Consider the following 11,572-nt stretch of genomic DNA (forward strand, 5'->3'; position numbering starts at 1 on the left):
CTGATGAATATAATATTTTATAAAAATATGTTTCTTAAGAAATAATGTCTTTAATGTGCTATTCTGTAAAGCATATTACTGAAGGTATGGTAGGACTTTTTTTCTGTTACATTTTACTACCTGCTAGTTTCTGAGAGACACAAAGAGGTTAGGATAATGGTGAGGTGGTGGTGGTGGGAGAAGTTTTCAGATACTACAAGCTGAGGCTGAGAAAGAGACAGAGACTCTTTTTTAGCATAATTCTCAGTAAGAGACGCTAAGTGGACATTAATATTGACTACATCAGAAATCTGATTATCTGTTAGGTACTGTCTCCTGAAGGTACATCTTGGGTCTTTTTCTATTTCTTCTATTCCTCCTCAAGATCCAAAGTTTTCCCCTGCCCCATCCCACTCTTCACCCTATTCTGTTCACTGGGAAGAGAATCTGCTAGAGCCCTGGACAGAGACCCTCATCTTAAAAAGGCTGAGTGATGTGGTGGGAATTGCCTGGACTTTGAGGTCATGACAGAACTGGGTTTGACTACTGGGCTCAAAGATGTTTCTTAACATTTTTAAAATTTCATTTTCTCTTTCTATTTATTTATGTATTTATTTATTTGGTGACAGCTGGTATGGGTGATCTAAACACTTAACTTTGGTATTATAAGTACCCCACTCTCCCAAGTGAACTAACTGGCCAGCCCAAGATTTCTTTTTTTTTTTTTTTCCTTTTTAATGAAAATGCCATTGCTTATTTTGCAGAATTTTTGTGAAGGTTAAATTATATACCATGGGTAGAGCACTAGTTTAGTGTTTTATACATATTAGGTCTTCAATGAATGTTAGTTCTTTTTCCTATTCTCACATAGGAAATGGAGGTTTACTAAGAAATGAACTCAGGCAAAGGCAAAAGTGGGGGGAAAAGCCTTAAAGGATTATTATTTTTTTTTAAAAAGCCAACCTCTAGTCTCTAGTGTAGTTTAAAAATTATAGTCTGAAATCATAGTGCATAGTGTTGCCAAAGACCATACCAGTGACTCGGGATACCTGACTGAGGGCAGATAGATGGAGATAATCTTGATTTCAGCTCTACAAGGTGCCTATTGGTCTATAAGAGTTGTTAAAAGTCAATGACCTGTTAACTTCTTGGTGGAAGATTTTTTTTTTCCCCTTAGGGTTTCATTAAGGTAAATGGTAGTCATATGCTACCATATCTCAGTGGTAAAAACTCACTTAAGTATTCAAACTATTCTTGCCCTCTTTCAAAGTTTAGAGATTTATAATGGTGGCATTTCCCATCATGAGACCTTACTTGAGTGCCTTTCCAATGAATTAAAATGTCTCTTCTTTCATTCTCTACTTGAGTTTACCAATTATGGGCCATAATTACTACTTTTTCTGCTTATTGTTGAGGAATTGTGCTTATGATCCTAAAAACTACCTCCTAGGGAATTTTTTTTTTAAAATAAGAATTTAATTTTACAATAGTCTTAGATTTACAAAAAATTGCAAAAGTAGTACATAGAGTTTCCATATACCACATACCCAGTTTAGACTATTATTTGTGGCTGAATGGATGGACTGTCCTGGAGAATGTTTCATGTGTTCTTGAGAATTTGTATTCTGCTATTGTTGGGTGAAGTGTTCTATATTTCTCTGTAAGTCTCATTGGTTTGTAGTGTTGGTCAAGTATTCTATTTCTTTTCTTTTGTTTAGTTCTATTTGTTATTAAAAGTGGGGTGGTGAAATCTCCACATATTATTGTTGAACTGTCTACTTTTCCCTTCAATTCGGTCAGTCTTTGCTTTACATATTTTGAGATTCTGCTGTTGGGCGCACATATGTTTATTACTGCAATATCTTCTTGATAAATTGACCTTTGATACTATGTAATGTCCTTGTTTGTCTCCTGTAACAACTTTTGTCTTAAAGTCTATTTTGTCTGATATTAGTATAGCCACTTCAGTTCTTTTGATTACTGTGTGCATGAATATATTTTCCCATTCTTTCATTTCTGGTTAAAAATGACTTGTGTCTTTGGATATAAAGAGACTCTCTTGTAGACAGTATTCTCATTTAGTTGAACATGTTTTTTATGCATTCTGCAAAGTCTGCCTTTTAGTTGGGGAGTTTAATCCAATCGTATTTTATGTAATTACAGATATGGAGGAATTTACTTCTGTTAATTTGCTATTTATTTTTTACAGGTCTTTTTTTTTTGGTTCTTCAATTTCTTCATTAATTTTTCTTTTGTGTTAGATATATATTTTCTAGTGTAACTTTTTGATTCTTATTTCTTTCAGTATACACTTTTAAATTATTTTCTTAATGGCTGACCAGGAGATTACAATTAACATCTTTATGTGTAACAATCTAGTTCAAATTAATGTCAATTTAGTTTCAATAGTATATGAAACTTTGGTCCTATATAGTTCCACACTCCCCTTTTATGTTGTGATTGTCACAAATTACATCTTTATTCACTGTATGCCCATCAACACATTCTTATAATTATTGCTTTATGTAGTTATCTTTTAAAAAATATAGGCAGAAAGAAAAAACAAGCTGCAAACCTAAAATATATTAACACCAACATATTCTGCAATTTTTTTTATTGTGGTAAAATACAGATAGCATAAAATTTACCCTCTTAACCATTTTTAATTGTATAGTTCAGTGGTATTAAATGCATTCATGTTGTTGTTCAACCATCACCATCATCTATCTCCAGAACGCTGTACCTATTAAGCAATAACTTCCCATTCCCTACTCCCACCAGTCCCTAGCAACCACTATCCTACTTTCTGTCTCTGTGATTTTGATTACTCTAAGTACCTCATATAAGTAGAATCTCACAATATTTATCTTTTTGTGACTGGTTTATTTCATGTAGCCCAATGTCCTCAAGGTTCATCCATGTTGTATCAGATGTTAGAATTTTCTTCCTTTTTAAGGCTGAATAATATTTTACTGTAGGCATATGCCACATTTTGCTTATCTATTTGTTCATCAATGGACTTGTGGTTTGATCCCATTTTTTAGCTAGCAAGAATAATGCTGTTATGAATATGCATGTATAAATATCTCCTCAAGACCCTGCTTTCAATTTTTTTGGGTATATAGCCAGAAGTGGAAATGCAGAATCATGTATATGGCAATTCTATGTTTATTTTTTGGAAGTTTTTTTTTTTTTTTTTGGAATCTTTCCAGTTTAGATGCCTTTAATTTCTTTATCTCTCTGGCTAAAACATCCAGTGCTGTGTTGAATAGAAGTGATGAAACTATGCATCCTTACCATTTTCCTGATCTTAGAGGAAAAGCTTTCAGCCTTTCTCCATCGAGATTGATGTTCATTGTGGGTTTTTCATATATGACTTTTATTATATTGAAGTAGTTTCCAATTTATGTCTTTTGATTGAAGAGAGTTTAATCTGTTTACACGTAGTAATTACTGATAAGGAGGCATTTACTTCTATCATTTTCTGTTTTCTATATGCCTTACAGCATATGTTCCTCATTTCCTGCATTACTATCTTTGTGTTTAGTTGATTTTTTTGTAGTGAAACATTTTAAATCCCTTCTTATTTCCTTTTGTGTACTTCTATAACTATTTTCTTTATTGCCACCATGGGGATTACATTTAAAATCCTAAAACTAGATTTAAAATCCTATACTCTAATTTGAATTTATACCAGCTTATTTCAATAACATTAAAAAATTCTGCTCCTTTTCAGCTCAGCTCCCATCTCTTTCAGTTGTTGATGTCATAAAATTACACCTTTATTCATTGTATATTCAAATACATAACTAACAATTGTTTTTATAATGCATTATTCTCTTAAATTATGTAGAAAACAAAATCTGTAGTTACAAAACAAAGTTAGAACAATACTAGCTTTTATAATTGCCCATGTATTTACCTTTACTCTGTTTTTATTTCTTCAGAAAAGGTTCAAGTTTAGTGTTCTTTCATTTCAGCCTGCAGGGTTCCCTTTAGCATTTCTCACAGGGCAGGTCTAGTGGTCATGAATCTTCTCAGCTTTCATTTATCTGGGAATGTCTTAAACTTCTCCCTTATTTTTGAAGGACGGTTTTGCTGGATATAGCCTTCTTGGCTGACAGTCTTTTTTTGCTTTGTTTTGTTTTTTGTTTTTATAAAAAGTATATCAGCCCACTGCCTTCTGGTTTCCAAAGTTTCTGATGAGAAATCTGTTGATAATCCTATTGGGGATCACTTTCATGTGTTGCTTCTCTCTTGCTATGTTTAAGACTCTGTCTTTGTTTTTGACTTGATAGTTTTTTTATAATGTGTCTCATTGTCAGTTCCTTTAAATTCATCTTACTTGAAGTTTGTTGAGATTCTTGGATGTTTATATTCATGCCTTCTATCACATGCGGGAAAATTTAGGGCATTATTTCTTCAAATAATTCCCCTGCCTCATTTTTTTCCCTCTTCTCACCCGAGACTCTCACAATGCGTATATTTGTCTGCTCATAGAGTTCTATAGGTCTCTTAGGTTCTGTTCACTTTTCTTCAGTCTTTTTTTCTATTCTTCAGACTCAGTAGTTTTCATGTCCTATCTTCAAGTTTGCTCATTCTTTCATCTACTTTCTCAAATCTGCCTTTCAATTTCTCTAGTGAATTTTTGACTTCGGTTATTGTACTTTTCTGCTCCAAGACTCATGTTTTCTTTTGATGTTTTCTCTCTCTTTATTGACGTTTCCATTTTGTTTATACATGATTTTCTTGACTTTCTCCACATTTTTCTTTAGTTCTTTAAGCATCATTAAGACAGTATTTTAAATTTTCTGTCTAGTAGACTTGCCATTAAGTCTTTCTCAGGTATAGTTTCTCTTTCTTTATTTTTTAAAGATAAATGCTGTACAAGATCTCAGGGACAGTTTCTATTGGTTTAGTTTTTTCTTTGAATGAGACATACTTTTCTGTTTTTTTGTACGTCTTGTGATTTTTTTTCTTGAAAACAGGATATCTAATAATGTGTTGCATTTGGAAATCAGATTCTTTCTCTCTCTCAGAGTTTGTTGTTTCCATCTTGTTTTGATTGCTGTAGGCTGTCTCTGTGCCAAAGTTCAGACTCAGTTATAAACTTGAGGTCTTTTCAGGTCTTTTGTGAGTTTATACCTTTCCCTGGGAGTGATGACTTTATAATTCCCGCTGTGTATGTGGTTGCTTTGAATGACCTAGTCTTTAATATCTAGCTCCCAAAAAAAGAAAAGGAGAAAAATGAAGGGGGAAAAAGGTTCTGTCTCTAAATCCTCTGGAAGTCACTTCAGCTGGAGGAGAAAAGCTTGCAACAATAGGGGTAGGTGGAACAATGGCTGTCCACCTTTGTGTCTACACCTTTGTGATTAGAAGCAGCAGTCAGATGTCTGAACATAGATCCCTGATATTTGATGGGCAGTGTCCTATTGCCCACCCTGGTTCCTGCAAGCTGTGTGCACTTTGCTCCAGGAACATATGCATAGCTGCCTGCTGTGGAGCTGGAGAATTAGGGATGGGTAGATGCTGTTAAACTAAAAGCTGAAGTTGACAGAAATTAAATGAAATTTACCATCCAAGACCTCTCCTGAAATTTTCAAGCCTTCAATAAACAACAGGATTCCAAAATAGTTACATCAGAAAGATTCTGTTAATGTAATTGTCTGGGTGGAGAGAGAAATTCCTGATGCTTCTTACTCTGCCATCTTTCCAGAATCCTCTCCAACACTGACTTTTATATTTATTTATGTAGTTACCTTGGTTGATGTTATTTCTTAATGTGGATTTGAGTCAGTCTAGTGTTTTTTCATTTCAGCCTAAGGAACTTCCTTTAGTATTTCTTGTAGGGTTGATCTACTAGCAATGAACTCTCTTTATTGATATTCTCTATTTGGTGAGATATCATTATAATGGTTTCCTTTAGTTTTTTTATGTGGTTTCCTTTAGCCTCCTGAGAATACTTAAATTGTTCTTTCTGTCCAATAAGTCCAATGGATGGGTTTCCTCAGGGAAAGTTTGAATTAGTTTCATTTTTCCATGTATAGGGGACATACTTCCCTGTTATTTGCATGCCTCATAATTTTTTGTGGAAGGGTGAACATTTTGAATATTACAATGTAGCAACTCTGGAAATCATATTGTCTCCCCTCTTTGGAGGTTTGTTGCTGCTGCTTATTACAATTGTTTGTTTGTTTAGTACCTTTCCTGACCTAGATTTTTAAAGTCTGTATTTTTTATTGTGTCTGAAGTCTTTTTATTGCTAACTTTGTGGTCAGCTAATGATTTGACAGGGATTTCCTTAAACTTCTCAAACCAAAAAATTTTTAAGGATGATTAAATTTTTCCAGTCTTTGTATACGGGCTATTTGTGCATGTTGGGTAACTCCTTCTACACTCAGCCTGGAAGCTTATAACTTTGCCTTAGGCTTTACTTTGTGCTTGAATAGAGCCTAAAGGTCAGCCAGAGATGAGACTTTGGGCCTTCTTGGTCTTTTCTGAGTATACTCCTATCCCTGGGCATGTGTGGTCTTCTAGATGCCCAAGAATATGTGGAAACTTTTTGAAGGCCTTATTCCCCAAAACATATTATTCTCCAGCCATTCTTCCCAAGCTTTTTTTATAATATTGTTTGTCTCAACTGTTATCCCTTGTCCCCAGCAACAGTAGCTAATATATTTGCCTTCAAATGTTTTGATGAGCTCTCCCTGGGTAGCCACCTCAGCCCTGGAAGAATTCCAAATTAGGTGAAATAAGGAGAAACTCTTTGAGCTGGTTCCTCAGGGAACACCAGCCAGGTCAAAACAAACAGCCACATTTTTTTGTGGTCAGAGTAAGGTCCGTTCTACATCTTCCCATATTAGAAATCTATACCAAGAATGTGGGTCATTGTCTTTAGATTTTTGTGGTGTTTAATTTACCCTGGTCCCATCTCCTAATCCCCAGCTCTGCAGAGTTCTAAATCCTGGGACCTTGAGTGCAGGCAGAGTTGCAGTTTTATACTTTTTTTAGGCAGGCATGCAGGCTTTTTAATTGGTTCTGTCTGTATCTAGGCAGAGTTACACAAACTAGGGCAAGCAGGTGTACAGAAGCAGACAGTGTGATTATGGTGACCAGAGACCAGGATCTTTAGCAGGCAGCTACACAAAGCCAGGACATGACCTATTTTCACAAACTAGGGTCTTGGGTTGGCAGCTTCTCTGAAGAAGGCAGGTGGCAGGGTTACAGAAGCTGAGGATGCAAACAACTGATCTGATCACTAAACCAACTCTCAGGGGCTTGCTGCAAATAAGCACATTCCAGCTACAAGGCTTCGTGGACAAAAGGCCTTAGTAAAATCTACTTTTTAGATCCCAACAATTTCACCTGATGTCCTTTTAATAAGTCCTCTCTTTGCTTCATTTTTATCTAGAGTACCACATCCACAAATTTTCTGAATATGTTTTCTAAGGGCATCCCTCCTGGAAAAAATTTTGTTCCTTTGAAACACACACAATAATAGTTTGAGTTCTTTATACTAATCTTCCTGGAATTTTACTGTTAAATCTGACTAGATTTTCTTAACCACTTGGAAGACGCGTTCTAGTTCTTAAGGGATGGTAGTTCGATTGTCTTTATGAAATGCCATTAAGAGGGATCTTTTTAAAAATTTCTGATTCTGATTTTCTCCAGGAAATCATCATGTCTGCTCTCCAAGGCTTTTCCTCTTTTTATCTGATAGATTTTTTTAGGTACCAGTCTTTCTTTCTGAACTGGTAGTAACTAGAACATATTGCCTTTTCCTATTACCTTGCTCAAGAGAAGTTGGAATTGAGTGTATCGCCTTTTTAAACTTTATAGTTCTCTCTCTTGTCTCTTAGCATCTCATTTCTCCTTCATATCTCCCCAGTCTGTGTTCTAAGATCCTAATATTTCTTTTAATGAGTTATCTTTTTCATTACTACTCAGTTTGACATTTTCTATTTTATTTTCCTTCTTCCACTACCCTTGCTCTGATGGTAAGAAACAAGGCTCTTGTTCAAACTACTCCAGTTCCTACTTGATTCTTGAGGTAAATCAGAATCACAGAGCCAGCGGCTGACAGGCACAGGCTTTTAGACAGCTGTCTCAGTTTTGGGTCATGCAATAATCTCTGTCACTTATTTCTCAATCTCGCCCAGGAAGAGGACATATTCTCTTTCTAAAAAGATTCCCCATTGTTTTTGATTCAAATATTAATAAAATCCACTTCCTTTCTATTATTGAAGTCATACTTTGAATTTCTGAATTTTAATAATCAGAGTTTCTTTTCTTTTATAAAATTTTTTATTGAAACATATTGGTTGTACATATTTTGGGGGTACAGAGTTATATTTCAATAATGTAAGCAATATGTGATGATCTATTCAGGGTAATTAGCATATTCTTCATTGTAAAGTGTAATCATTTATTTGTGATATACACATTTGATCTCCTCTCTTCTAGTGATTAGTAATATGCAGTAAACCGTTGTTAATTATAGATTCTTGGTCGACCGTGCATCAATAGGACTTATTTTTCCTATCTAGCTGTAATTTTGTGTCCATTAACCAGCCTCTCCTATCCCTTCTTCCCTTTCCTTTCCCCTTCTCTAGTAACGGTAGTTCTCTCTCCTTTTAACAGTTCGACTTATTTTTATTTATTTGTTTTGTTTTGTTTTGTTCTCTTTTTTAGCTCCCACATATGAGTGAGAGCATGTGGTAGTTCACTTTCTGTGCCTGGCCAATTTTACTTAGCATAGTTTTCTCTAAGCTCATCCATATTGCTGTGAATGGCAGAATTTCATTCTTTCTTTATGTCTGAGTAGTATTCCACCATGTATAGGTCCTTTCCTTTATCCGATCATGTATTGATGAACATTTTGGTTGATTCTGTATCTTGTCTATTGTGAATAGAGTTGCAATAAACATGGGGACTTGATACTTTCCGTTAATTATTAAACTCAGAGCTTACACTGTGTTGTTGAGGTGATGGAAGTTTATGGACATGCCACTTGAATTCAAGGTTAGTCTTGTCTTCTCCAGTGCTGTCACGCTAAAGAGACTTCAAAATAGCACACACGCACACACACACACACACACACAGGAATATACTTTGGTGAAGTATATATGGTAGTAGGCATTCCTCTGTGTGGAGCTAAGAATTTGAAACTACAACTTTACTAGAATTTGTAGCACATTTTGAATCCAGTCACTGTTCAAATTTCTGTCCTAGTAGGTTAAGATTTTGCTGAGATGTCCATTGTACTGAGAACATACAAGATCCTGTGCTAGGAAATAAAATATACCTGTTTGTAATATCTGTGTTACAATAGGAGAGTTCATGTTGCTGGGCAATTGCTTTAGCCATAGAATTTTTCCTATATACTCTTGAGTCTTCACTTTTGGCCTGGATAGTACGTAAATAGTGATGCCTCCTCAAAAATCTATTTCCTCTGAGAATCTAGTGCTGATCTGAATCATTTTGGCTGGGAGTGGGTCTCTGCTACCACAACAGCCTAGTTGTGTAATATGGGTAGCCATGTCATTATGTGTAACCGTCTGTTTTCCTTTAGCTTATTCTTTTTGAGATATTTTAGTCTTCTGTAGAAGTTTTCAGAGGATTTTGAGGATGAGAATGAAGGGTATGAGATGAGGGGATGGCCATGTGTCCAGTGCCTTAAGCTCTTCATGCCCATGTAACCTGAAATCAATCAATTTCTCACTCTTTCTCTCTCTCCCTCTCTAAGATATATATTTATATGTGTATGTATATGTGTGCATATATACATTTTAAGATTTTATTTGAATAGAAAGCTTATGCTGCTATGAGACATTTGAAAGGTATTACTCTCTACAGTATGATAATACCTCCTTTCCCCACCTCATTAAATTTCTTGCAAGAGGCAAATAAAATACAGATATAAAAAGGCTAAAGGAACTTTAAAACATTGTATGAATGTGAGTTAAGATTATGGGCTTTCTTTTTCTTGTCACTGGTGGAGCATTTAATTATTTGTTTAGACATTAATGCAAACAAACAAACGAAGTGCCAGATATTTGTAGGGCTGGAAGAAGACAACAAATGAAACCCAATGTGTTAGTGAGGGCTGCCACAGCTAAGTGACATAAACTGAGTGGCTTAAAGACCAGAAGTTCCACCCCCCACCCACCCCCAGCAATTTTGGAGGCTAAGAGTCTGAGATCAGGGTCTCAGAAGGGTTTGTTCTTTCTGAAGGCCGTGAGAGATAATCGGTTCTGTGCCTCTCCCCTAGTTTCAGGTGGTTTGCTGGCAATCTTTGGCATTCCTTGGCTTCTAGGTTCATCACCTTATCTCTGCCTTCAGGTTTATATGGAATTCCTCTGTGTGTCGATCTGTATCTAAATTTTCCCTTTTATAGGAACGCTAGTTGTACTGGATTATGATCTCACCTTACATTGTATGACCTCATCTTACCTAATCACATCTGCAGTGACCCTATTTCCAAATAAAGTCACCTTCTGGGATATTGAGGGTTAGGACTTCAACATATGAATTTTTAGGGGACAGAATTCAATACATAATACTCACATACCATCTGTCTAAATTTAAAGTCATAAATAAAGCTAACACGCTAACAAATACAACAGGCTTTAATCTTCTCTTATGACAAATATAACTTGATACACTCCTGGAAGGAAGGGCTTTAATTCAGAATTCTTGGACTCCTTGGAGATCCATGCTTGAATGTGGTGAAATGCAAACAGCTGGTACTGTCTTGCAACCCACTGCTTCCCACCCTGGCTTTCTCCTTCACCATCGGTGGCCGCATACTCATGTTTGTAGGCACTCAACTGGTAATTGAAGCTGTGTCCATATACCCTGGAAGGGGCCTTCCCTTGGTCACCCCTGGGTTCTAGGTGTGGCTCTCATTAGTGGTACAGTCTGACTTCACATGAATGGGCCCAAAGAAGAGGCCTGCTTAGGTGATTTGGGCAAGGAGCTCTGGGGTCTTTAGGTACCTAGACTGTTGCCAGAAATGAAGGCTCTGGGTGTGGCTAAAAGTCACAACTAGAGGAGGCGGGGTTCTCTGTGGTGAGGGCAGCAGGACAAAGGCTCCTCTTGCCTGTATGTAAGGCGGTACTGTCAGTGGACTAAACTTCTCTATAGTCTTAGGGCTTATTGTCTAGTGAAGGGACACAAAACATAAATAATAAGCACAACAAATAAGTAAATTGTGTAGGTTCAAAGATCATAAATGTGCAATAAAAAAAGTAGAGCAGAGTAGGAAGGATCTCGTATGTGTTTGGGGACAGGGCAGCTTGCGGTATCACAGAGTGGTCAGGGCAGGCCTGACAGAGATGGAGACATTTAAGCAGGAGTTGATAGAAGTGAGGGAGTTAGGCAGCTGGATAAATGGGACAAAAGCACATTTTTGGAAGAAGGGGCTGGCTGATCAAAGATCCCAAGAATGAAGCATGCCTGGAGAGCTCAGGGGACAGAAAGGAGCCCAGAGTTACCAGAGTGTTATGAGCACAGGAAGATATAATAGGAGTTAAAATCAGAGAGCTAGCTGATGGGAGGTCAGATCACGTAAGGCTTTTTAGGATATTTTAAA

The sequence above is a fragment of the Cynocephalus volans genome, chromosome 12 (genome assembly GCF_027409185.1).
Source record: "Cynocephalus volans isolate mCynVol1 chromosome 12, mCynVol1.pri, whole genome shotgun sequence".
NCBI lineage: Eukaryota > Metazoa > Chordata > Mammalia > Dermoptera > Cynocephalidae > Cynocephalus > Cynocephalus volans.